Here is a 12,080-nt window from a genome sequence, read left to right on the forward strand (position 1 = left end):
TAAGGTACTCAAATACTGTAACAAAATTTTGATATCACTCTCAAAACTTTCCTCTTCAAAGTCCAACATACAGTTTATGCATAGAGCGAGAAGGTATTCCTGTTTAAAAGTTAATATTTTGTGATATACTGCAGGAAGAGCCAGAAAATGCAGCTAAGGTCTCATCATGACCGTTCATGTTATGTTTTATTTCAAACATAACAAAACATTTTAAAATCCTGTTAATTCAATTCAGAGTCATGAAAGGGCAACATTCAGGTACCATGCAGGACCCAAATCTTGTGGGGAAGCCAGTCAATCACAGTGCCCACTCAGACATACACTCATACTCTGGCAGGTAACATGATAAGCATGCAGACATAGGAATAACATTCATAGTGCACAAGGGCAACAACTGGGTGAGGGATTCAAACTCAGGATGCTGGATTTGAAAGGTAGCAGCTCTTATCCCTGTGCTGCCTCTTCAGTCTTACTTCTCCTTTAAATTAAATTACTTTCCTAGTATGATATCTCCAATTTCAAAATGATAAAAAAGAGAACGGAGACATGATGTTGTATTTTTGTCTATTTTTTTCTGAATAATGGTATCTGATAAAAGAACAGGTTTTCTGCCACATTAGCTGTTCCTCAAATTTGATTTCACTCAGTGGAGGAAAGTTCGAGACAACGTGTATCATTAAGAACATGCTGAAAAAATGGACCATGATTTTGTTATACTGACATTCATTTCACGAAATGCACTTTTATTTGAAGAAGCATAATGTTTCCTGAATATTGAACAGCTGTTAACATTCAGATGCACATGAATCAGAACACTATTTAAAAATTGAAAGGCAGTACTTTCCCTAACTGAATAAATATGGATTCATTAGTCATGGTTATTAGTTGGTAAAATGCATATTATGTCTCATTTTTTTTTCAAAATCTATATCTCAGGAGAGAGCTACAAGTATGGAACAATGTTCAGTGGAACTAAAGGAAAGAACTACTTTAATTAGCTATCACCATGTTAAATTACTTTTGGTTTGGACAGTTTTATACAGTGTTTTTATGAATGCAATGAAACATTAAAAAATGTAATGATTAACGCTAAAAATTTTCATAATATTTACAAGAATTTTTTCTTGCCTTGTTAACAATGCAGTAATTATCTGCACCAGTAATTATAACAAACTTCCTCTGAAGTGCTACTTTTAAAATGCCAGAAAAAATCTTGCTGCCTATTCCATTATAATAAGTGCAAGTTAGAATACTGTGACCAATAGACGTGCCAAGTTAAATTGTATTCAAGCCACATTCCACATAACATGTGGCTGTGTTATATTATTGATCACATAATGCAGAACAAATATGAGACACTAATAAACAATTCAAAGAACCCGTCCATCCATCCATCCATAAAATTATAAAGACCACTCCAACCCACCCCAACAGTGCCACCATCTCACCTCCTGAAACTGGGTATTGTGACTTATACAGCATGCTGCCAGGCCATCCCCAAATGGAGAAGAAAAAGAAGGTGAGAGGGGAAAGTGATAATCACAAGACCATAGCCATCTAGGCCCCCACCAAAAAAACTGGCTATTCATTAGTCAATGATGGTACATAATGATCCGTTAATCGAGGATGCAGAAAAGCTCCATTAGAACTAAACTGGTATGTGTCTTACCAAGACTAACATGTCTTGGTAGTTTGTTGCTGATTCCCACAACTCTTTAAATGAAGAAGTGCTTAATTGCTTCAGTCCTAAATGCACTTCCTTTTAATTTCCAGTGGTGTCCTAGAGTACATGGTCCTCCTTAAACTCAAAGAAGTGCTGGATTTACTTTATTGATGCCTTTGAGAATTTTAAAGACTTGGATTAGGCCTTGACACAGTCTCCTCTGCTCAAGACAACAGGTTTAATTCTTTTCAGAGGTTGCTCCCTGTAGAATACTATCTTCCATCTTGTATTTATCACTCACGTTCCTGTAGCCCTTGAAGCATGTGGCACTTTTCTACATTAACTGCCATTTTCCAAGTGTTCCTCCAGTCCTGGAATCTATGTCATTAATAAACTGTAAATCAGAAAAATGAACTGTCTTAAGACAGACCCCTTAGTGTCTCTACAGATGACATCACACCAAGTTGAATATTCTTCTCTCATCTGTACTCTTCATCTCCTGTTAGTTAACCAACTTGAGATCCACTTGTTGGTTATTTCTGATACCTGCAGCTTCTAGTTTCAGAATTAATCTTTGATGTGGAATTCTATCAAAGGCATTTGGAAAGTTTAAGTAAATTATGTCATATGTTTTGCTTTTGTCAACTATTGCATTGCCTGTTCAAAAATATCTTAAAGGCTAGTCTGGGAAGATCGTCGTCTCATGTTGGCTTTTATTTGCGATATTATTTTCATATAGGTATTTTTTATTTCTACTTATAGTTTCCATAATTTTACATGGTATAGAAGTAAGACTTATTGGTTTGTAATTACAAGGACACAATCCTCCCTTCTTGAAGACTGTCACATTTGAAATATTCTTCAGGCTCTTCTCATTTCTAAGATGATTGCTCAGATATGCCTAATAAAGTATTATAAAGGACATCTTTCATTTCCTTCAATACAATTAATAAAATCCCATCAGGTCTGAGTGTTTTATTAGTTTTCAATGTATTGAGAGCTTTAAGCACATCCAATACTTATATTTTAAACTCTATTAAGTCAGAGCTTGTTTTTACTTCTGTATGGGACATTCCATTTGCTTATTCTTTTACAAACACTTGGGTGAAATATTTGCTCAGATCGTTTGTTATTTCCTTCTCCCTTCCAATGAATTTTTCATGAACTTTCTTTTTACTGGAGAAATTTTTAATGTTTGTTTTGGTTTCATTAGCAGTTTTTTGGTTTCTCTTTTGACCTTTTGAGTTTTTTTTATCTCTTTCTGTTGTATACAGTATTCTTCTAAGTATGATTTGTCTATTTATGAATTTTTTTAGTTTTTTTTTAATAATGCTCTTATTTATCTATTTTGGACAATTTTGTATTCTCTTTATTTTATTGGCTTTGGGAATATGCATATTTTGAGCCTTGATCAGAAACTCTCTGAATTGAAACTATGTACATTTACAGTTTCCCCTTGGGATTAATACAGTATCTATCTATCTATCTATCTATCTATCTATCTATCTATCTATCTATCTATCTATCTATCTATCTATCTATCTATCTATCTATCTATCTATCTATCTATCTATCTATCTACAGTTGCAGAGTTTTCACTTTCCCATTCTCTGTTTTCTATATACTTTCTCATCCCCATAAAGCCTACTTTCCTCAAATTATAAATCTTCGATTTAGTGTACATTTGTGTTTTCAAAGATGATGTCAAATTGTATGACATTTTGTTCTCTGCTGCTTAAATTGTAAATAACATCTGGTTTTATTACTCTCTTTATTGTTTGAAAAGATGACTTCCAGACAGACCACACCAAGTGTTGGGATTGAAACAAACTCAGTGAGAAAGCAGTAGTTTTCCATTACAGCCCCATTTCAGTTTCCTGTTTTGTATTTACGATAGGGGCTTCCCAATCAATGTTTTGAATGTTAAAATCACCCATGATCACTGCATCCTCTTTATTGCAACAATGTGTCATTTACTAATAATAATGTTTACTGCCTAAAATATCAGAATTGGAGGCCTGTAGGAATCTCCAATGACTGAATCTTTGGCTTTCTTCCTTACTAGCATAACCCACAATGATTCTGACATGTTCCCTTCTTCCATCTTGAATTTGTGGACTTAAATATTATTTTTCACATAATGCACTTCCTTATTTATCTTTCCTTAAGCATGTAAAGTTGCTAATATTATATTCCTGTACGTCACTCTCACCTAGCTATGACTGCATAATTCCTGCTATATCATAGTTTCAAGTCATACTGTTGCCTCTAGTTCATGCATTTTCTTTCTAATGCTTCTCAAAGATCAGATCTCTTTTAAAAAAGTAGACTGAACAATCTCTGTTTTTGACCAAGCATGCAAACAAAGGATTTGAGCTCTCATTGTTCAGTGAGCTAGTGAATTGATGTCTTGGAACTGATCCAGGCTTGAGAGAAGCAGCCAGACCTGCATTCTGTAGAAGTGTGCAGTTATTATTTTTCACGAACCTGAATGCAAGTCTGAAGAACTAAAGATAATTGGTACCTCCCGTGTTACGGGTGTGCAATCAGAAAACATTCTTGAATTGCTTAGAAGCATCCAAGAGAAAGAAAAGGAAAAGAAGGACGAGGAAAAGAATAAGTTGAGCCAAAAAAGCAGGAAACAATAATAATCTGAAGTTAACTGCTTTTAAAGGAGTTCCTGCACCACTGCAATATCACTGATGTTCAGTGAGCTGCAATAAATATTAAAACTGGTGATTATAGCTTTAAAACAGTAACAAGATTGTTCTATGTTGCCAGCACTAGACTAATATCAGGCTAGTATAATTATATAAATTTGATGCACTCAAATTGCTTTTATAGTATAAGGCCTGGTGCATCTTGGATTTCAGCTTCAGTAAGCAATGATGTAAATGTAGCATACCCTGAACAAAATCTTATTGTATGTGATCTGTTAGCAGGTGCCTCTTTATTCATGATGGCACAATTTACCATGGTTTCTCAAGAAAGAGATGACAGCATAAAAAACAAACCGAATACAATGATAATATACATACAAATGAGCTGTGAACTAGGAGTGAGATCATTACACATGAAATCCAATAACAAACAAAGTAGCTTGAAATTTCATTATGTCCTGCTACTGTCATCCAAACAAACTGGCAATTGTTGTTCGCACCTATCAGTCAATTACTATAACTGAACTGGTTCAATTATGATTATTTAAAAAGATCCACCTTATACTGGCTAAGATTAAAAAACACTATTTCAGTGTCCTAAGTTTTTTTTAGAACATTATCTTTACAAACAATATATCTTTTTTCTCATGTGTGTTAAACTTTAATTGAAAAATAGCAAATGAATTACAGTTGAGACTTGGTATTTCGGAAATTAAAACAAAAAACATACATCACATTTAAAACATTTTAAGGACTATTTAAAAAAAATCAGGATTTAACTACTTGTACCAAGGCAACATATATGAAAAATTACAGTAATGAATAAATTCTATCTATCTATCTATCTATCTATCTATCTATCTATCTATCTATCTATCTATCTATCTATCTATCTATCTATCTATCTATCTATCTATCTATCTATCTATCTATCTATTTGTAGCGCAATTACAAATTACATACTGGAAATGCAAAAAAATTTAGGTGGCAGTAACCTCAGGCACTGACCTGTGCTTGTGGGGTTATTACGGCAAAGTAACTGACAAGGTGACATGGCAGAAAGAAAAAGGACACCAGCAACATCTCCTGAGGATTAAGCACATTGCAGAGTTCAACAATTTGATGAAGAACACCATAATAGGAAGAAGCTCAGTGCCACCTGCTGAACTTCAAGTGCAGGTTATAGAATGCAGCAAACACAGAGAAATATATGCAATCATCAAGTGCGGGACACAGAGTGAAAGAATGGTAAAGATGGAGAAATGCACATGACTCTCACATACGGTATATGTTTAGAATACAGAAGATAGTATTTTTTAACTCAATCACAGGGGATGCACAAACTAGTGTGTTTCTTTGTGCTGGTCTCAAGCCCAGATAAATGGGGAGGGTTACGTCAGGAAGGGCAGCCGGTGTAAAATTTTGCCAAATCAATATGCGGACAACAATACAAATTTCCAAACCGGATCGGTTGAGCCCCGGGTTAACAACGACTGCCACAAGTACTGTTAGCCAACAGGGTGCTGGTGGAAATTGAGGTACTGTTGGCCAAAGAAGGAGAAGAAGAGGGGGAGACGTGTCCGGAGGCAGGAGGAGAAGAGGAAAGTAAAGATAGTGGAACTAAGGGTAGGAACTTTGAATGTTGGCAGTATGACTGGCAAAGGGGTGAGAGTTAGCAGATATGATGGAGAGAAGGAAGGTTGATATATTGTGTGTGGAAGAGACTAAATGGAGGAGTAGAAAGGCCTATGTGGATTGGAGGTGGATTCAAATTGTACTATCATGGTGTGGATGGGATGAGAAATGGAGTAGGGGTTATTCTGAAGGAACAGTATGTCAAGAGTGTTTTGAAGGTGAAAAGAGTGTCAGAGTAATGATTATGAAGATGGAAATTGGAGGTGTGATGATGAATGTTGTTAGTGCATATGCCCTGCAAGTTGGGTGTGCGATGGAGGAGAAAGAAGATTTTTGGAGTGAGTTGGATGAAGTGGTGATTGGAGCGGATTTCAATGGACATGTTGGTGAAGGGAACAGAGGAGACGAAGAGGTGATGCGTAGGTATGGTGTCAAGGAGAGCAATGAAGAAGGTCAGATGATAGTGGATTTTGCCAAAAGGATGGACATGGCCGTGGTGAATACGTATTTTAAGAAGAGGGAGGAACATAGGGTTACGTACAAGAGTGAAGGAAGATGCAAACAGGTAGATTACATCTTATGCAGAAGAGTCAATCTGAAGGAGATTGAAGACTGCAAAGTGGTGGCAGGGGAAAGTGTAGTTAAGCAGCATTTAATGGTGGTCTGTAGGATGACGTTGGAGATCAAGAAGAGGAAGACAGTGAGGGCAGAGCCAAGGATCAAATGATGGAAATTGAAAAAGGAAAACTGCAAGGTTGAGTTTAGGGAGAAGGTGAGACAGGCACTGGGTGGTAGTGAAGAGTTACCAGACAGTTGGGAAACTACAGCAGAAGTAGTAAGTATGGCAGCAAGAAGAGTGCTTGCCATGACATCTGAACAGAGGAAGGAAGAAAAGGAAACCTGGTGGTCGAATGGGGAAGTACAGTAGTGTATACAGAGGAAGAAGATGGCAAAGAAGAAGTGGGATAGTCCGTGAGATGCAGAAAGTAGACAAGAGTACAAGGAAATAAGGCGCAATATGAAGAGAGAGGTGGCAAAGGCTAAAGAAGAGGTATATGATTAGTTGTATGAAAGGTTGGACACTAGGAGGGAGAAAAGGACCTTTACCGATTGGCTAGACAGAGGGGACTGAGCTGGGAAAGATGTGCAGCAGGTTAGGGTGATAAAGGATAAAGATGGAAACATACTCACAAGCGAGGAGAGTGTGTTGAGCAGATGGAAAGAGTACTTTGAGAGGCTGGATGATGTGGAGATAGTGAATCAGGAAGTGTAACGGATTTGCAAGGATGAAGTAAGGACAGCTATGAAGAGGATGAAAAATGGAAAGGCCATTGGTCCAGATGATATACCTGTGGAAGCATTGAGGTGTTTAGGAAAGATGGCAGTGGAGTTTTTAACCAGATTGTTTAATGGAATCTTGGAAAGTGAGGATGCCTGAGGAGTGGAGAAGAAGTGTACTGGGGCTGATGTTTAAGAATAGGGGGGATGTGCAGGACTGTAATAACTACAGGGGGATAAAATTGATGAGCCAAGCATGAAGTTATGAGAAAGAGTAGTGGAAGCTAGGTTAAGAAGTGAGGTGATGATTAGTGAGCAGCAGTATGGTTTCATGCCAAGAAAGAACACCACAGATGCAATATTTGCTCTGAGGATGTTGATGGAGAAATATAGAGAAGGCCAGAAGGAGTTTCATTGTGTCTTTGTGGGCCTGGAGAAAGCATATGACAGGGTACCTCGAGAGGAGCTGTGGTATTGAATGCAGAGTTGGGAGTGGCAGAGAAGACGTAAGAGTGGTACAGGATATGTATAAGGGAAGTGTGACAGTGGTGAGGTCTGTGGTAGGAGTGACGGATGCATTCAAGGTGGAGTTGGGATTACATCAGGGTTCGGCTCTGAGCCATTTCTTATTTGCAATGGTGATGGACAGATAAGATTAGACAGGAGTCCCCGTGTGCAGAGGAGAGATTCTGAGTATATTGGGAGAAGGATATTAAGGATAGAGCTGCCAGGGAAGAGGAAAAGAGGAAGGCCTAAGGTTTATGGATGTGGTGAGAGAGGGCATGCATGTGATCGGTGTAACAGAAAAAGATGCAGAGGACAGAAAGATATAGAAGAAGATTATCTGCTGTGGCAACCCCTAACGGGAGCAGCCGAATGATGAAGAAGAAAGAAGACAGTGTGAGTTCACATATATGTACACATCTGGAAGAGAATTTACTGCTGTTTATATCAAGCCTTTTGTTGTGTTACACAACCTGCTCCTTAATGCGAAAGGTTCCTTAATTTATCATCTTAAAACAACGTGCTTAGCTTTAACTTTTATTTTACACATATAAATGCATGACAACAACCAAGAATATTGTGAAATGGATGAAACTTCCAAACCATATGAAAACATTGCTTTTAAATCCTTACATCAATGTTTCTTTGAAGAACACTACTTTTACAAATTACAAAGTTTTTTTAACAAAAGTATATGTTGCCAAAGTAGAATTGTTTAATTGTCAAATACTGGTAATGACTGACCATATGCAAGTTCTCCTTTTTACATCCTTTATCAATATTTATTTGAAGATTGTATTGCCAATACATACAAGTTCAGCTCTTTCTCTATGAACCACCTTTATTTTTGCACCATAAATCCAAGTGCTTCTCTGGTTTACAACACTTACAAACCATTCAAACATAAAAAAAATGAAAAATGACAAGTCAGGAATGATTTTAAATGCTTTCCTGACATGATTTATAAAAAGTATTAATCCTGTATTACGATAGTTCAGCTCTACAGTTTCATTGGTGTTGAATATCTATATAAGCAATACTGGAGTAGGAAGATGCTTCTGATGCACAGAGGTATAGTTCAGTCATGAAGCAGACAGAACTCTGGATCCAAGAGGTAATCCAGAAAAAGAAAAAGTAGTATAGTGGAGAAGACGGTGACATTAATCAGTTGATTTCCCCTGTTAATTCATAGCTCCTTTTCAACAGTGTGTTCTCCAAGCATCCAATTGGGCATTAATATTTATACAAAATTTTAACTTCCATATAGAAAAACAAAAAGAAATATTTTGACAGAAGTTTACCTTTTACAGTGCTATCAAAATCTTGTTTTTCACTATTAGTATATATGTAAGCGTAAGGAGCATAATGACAAGTTAATTTATGCATTTATTTCTAGTAAAACTGAATACTACAATGCTTTCTTCAAAGGCTTTTTAAATCATTCTATTTATAGCTTTTCAGTAATTCGAAATGCTGAAAAATGCAAGAATTATCACTATAACTAGGATGTATAATCACTTAGCTCCTGTTCTTAAGTCTTTACTCCAGCTTTTCGGATAAGCTGATTTCAAAATTCTTATTCTCACATATAAAAAACTTGCATATGTATTGGCAAGTTCAGATAAATAAGTAAATACTACAGGATATGTTACTCCCTCAAATCTCAAAATGCTGGTCTACTAATATTTCCAAGGATTAATGAAACAAATGGAATGTCACTGGGCCGAAAGATATGGAATAATCAGCCTGCTTGTATAAGAGATGCCTCATCAGTCTCAACATGGAGATCCAGGCTGAAGACTCACTTTAGTGTAGCATACCCTGAATAGAGCTGCTCATGAGGTGTAGATAATGCAAGTGTTCAAACTGTGTCCTGCTATAGCCACTGCTGTATTGTCAAGATGCTATTTGTGCTCATGGAAAATTATACCAGAGGCAATGCGAGTCTTGGAATCCCAATAATCTTCTTATTAGGTTGCCCACAATATTATTATAATACTGGAGAATGTCCAGGAGGTGGGTGGGGTGGCCAGGTGACCTAGATCAACAGAAATGTCACTATGTTTGACTGTTATAGTTAACCTTTGACATCCAGTAGTTGATTTTCTCTAGGAATGTTGTTGACAGATTTTTTTTTTTCTTCATTGGTCATTTCTCAATTATAATGTTAATAATTGTGTATTTCCATGAATTATTCATAATGTTAGCAAACTTCATGATTTATTCATTTTCATCAAATTGAAATTGCTCTGTTTTACTGTATCTTCAGCATAATGTTCATTATATTCTAAGCCTATACACAGTAAAGAGTGCTGTATAAAAATAAACGAAAACTGAAAATTTAAATCTTCTTAATAGTTTCATCAGAATAACTCTCTGAAGCATTCTTACCAGATTATCCATATCGGCTCCAAGTATTTTGACTTCTCCAGTACTGCCATTTGAAGTCCTGTTTAAGGACTGTATAAGGCCCAAGATGGCTGCCGGGGCATTACTGTAAGTATGGATTTCTGTGGTGTTGACTCGCTTTTCCTCTTTTTCATAGTTAAAGTTAGTTGTGCCTTTTGTAAATTTTCATATTTCACATTTAAACCTTTTGCAATCCATGGTCTATTTTATTTTGACATTTTCTGTAGTTGGACCTTTTCTGTTTTTTGCCTTTCAAAGTGTTTTAGGATATTGCAATTTTTTGGCTCCTCTGTTTTGGGCTGAAAGAATCTTCTTCACTGAAGTTGGATTTTTTTTGGCCTTATCACCTTTATTATATTTCTGTATTGCTTTTTTGTTTGATTCTTGGTCTATTTTACAATGACAACAACATTTATTTATATAGCACATTTTCATACAAACAATGTAGCTCAAAGTGCTTTACATGAAGAAGAAAGAGAAAAAAGACAAAATAAATAAGAATGAAAATAAGGGAACACTAATTAACATAGAATAAAAGTAAGGTCCGATGGCCAGGGAGAACAGAAAAAACAAACAAAAAAAAAAAACACTCCAGACAGCTGGAGAAATAAAAGATAAAATCTGCAGGGGTTCCAGGCCATGAGACCACCCAGCCCCCTCTAGGCATTCTATCTAACATAAATGACCTCAACCAATCCTCATTATATTCAAGGTTCTCATAGGAGAAGTTGATGATGATGGTCATGTGGACTTCTGGCCATGTAATCCATCAGTGTAGGGACATCACAGTGCTTTGAATGGGTAGTGGTGGAGCAGATTGCCACCACAGAAAACCAGAAAAAGAACTGAAGAGAAAGTAGGGGTTAGTACGGATTTTGAAGCCATCATGAATAATAATGATAATTAACTGAATATACAGAGCATCAGGATTAAACTAAAATGAAGCTATGAGAAAGCCATGTTAAAGTAATGTGTTTTCAGCAGTTTTTTTTAAAGTGCTCCACTGTATTAGCCTGGCGAATTCCTATTGGCAAGCTATTCCAGATTTTAGGTGCATAACAGCAGAAGGCCACCTCACCACTTCTTAGTTTAGCTCTTGGAATTCTAAGCAGACACTCATTTGAGGATCTAAGGTTACAATTTGGAGTGTAATGTGTAAGACATTCCGAAACAGAAGATGGAGCGAGATTATTTAAGGCTTTGTAAACCATAAGCAGGATTTTAAAGTCAATTCTAAATGACACAGGTAACCAGTGTAGTGACATCAAAACTGGAGAGATGTGCTCTGATTTTCTTTTCCTTGTTAAGATTCTAGTAGCTGCATTCTGCACCAGTTGCAATCGATTGATGTCTTTTTTGGGTAGACCCGAGAGGAGTGCGTTACAGTAATCTAGTCGACTGAAAACAAAAGCATGAACTAATTTCTCAGCATCTTGCAATGTTATAAGAGGTCTAACTTTTGCTATATTCTTAAGTGGGAAAATGCTGTCCTAGTAATCTGATTAATATGTGATTTAAAATTCAGGTCAGAGTTAATAGTTACCGGATTCTTTACCTCTGTCTTGACTTTTAATCCTAATGCACCAAGTTTCTTTCTAATAACTCCATTATATCCATTTTTGCCAATCACTAAAATTATGTGAATATTTGAATAATTGAATTTGCATTAGGTTATTAGTTAATAAATCCCCTCAATTTAAATTGAGCCTATGTTGGAGCTGGCATTTTTTTTCTTTTTGTAAGGTTTGGTAATAATTGTAACACATGGATGTCTGAATTAATGGCAAATGCATTGTCTGACAGTGGTATTAGGGCACCACTTTTACAAACAGAGGTACTTCCATACTTATTAAATGCTGAGTGCCTCTTTTAACATTCACACATACATTAAAAGGGGAGGTTTTATCATGATAAGTGTTGCATTGTCACAA

The sequence above is a fragment of the Erpetoichthys calabaricus genome, chromosome 14, assembly GCF_900747795.2.
Source record: "Erpetoichthys calabaricus chromosome 14, fErpCal1.3, whole genome shotgun sequence".
In the NCBI taxonomy this organism is placed as follows: domain Eukaryota; kingdom Metazoa; phylum Chordata; class Cladistia; order Polypteriformes; family Polypteridae; genus Erpetoichthys; species Erpetoichthys calabaricus.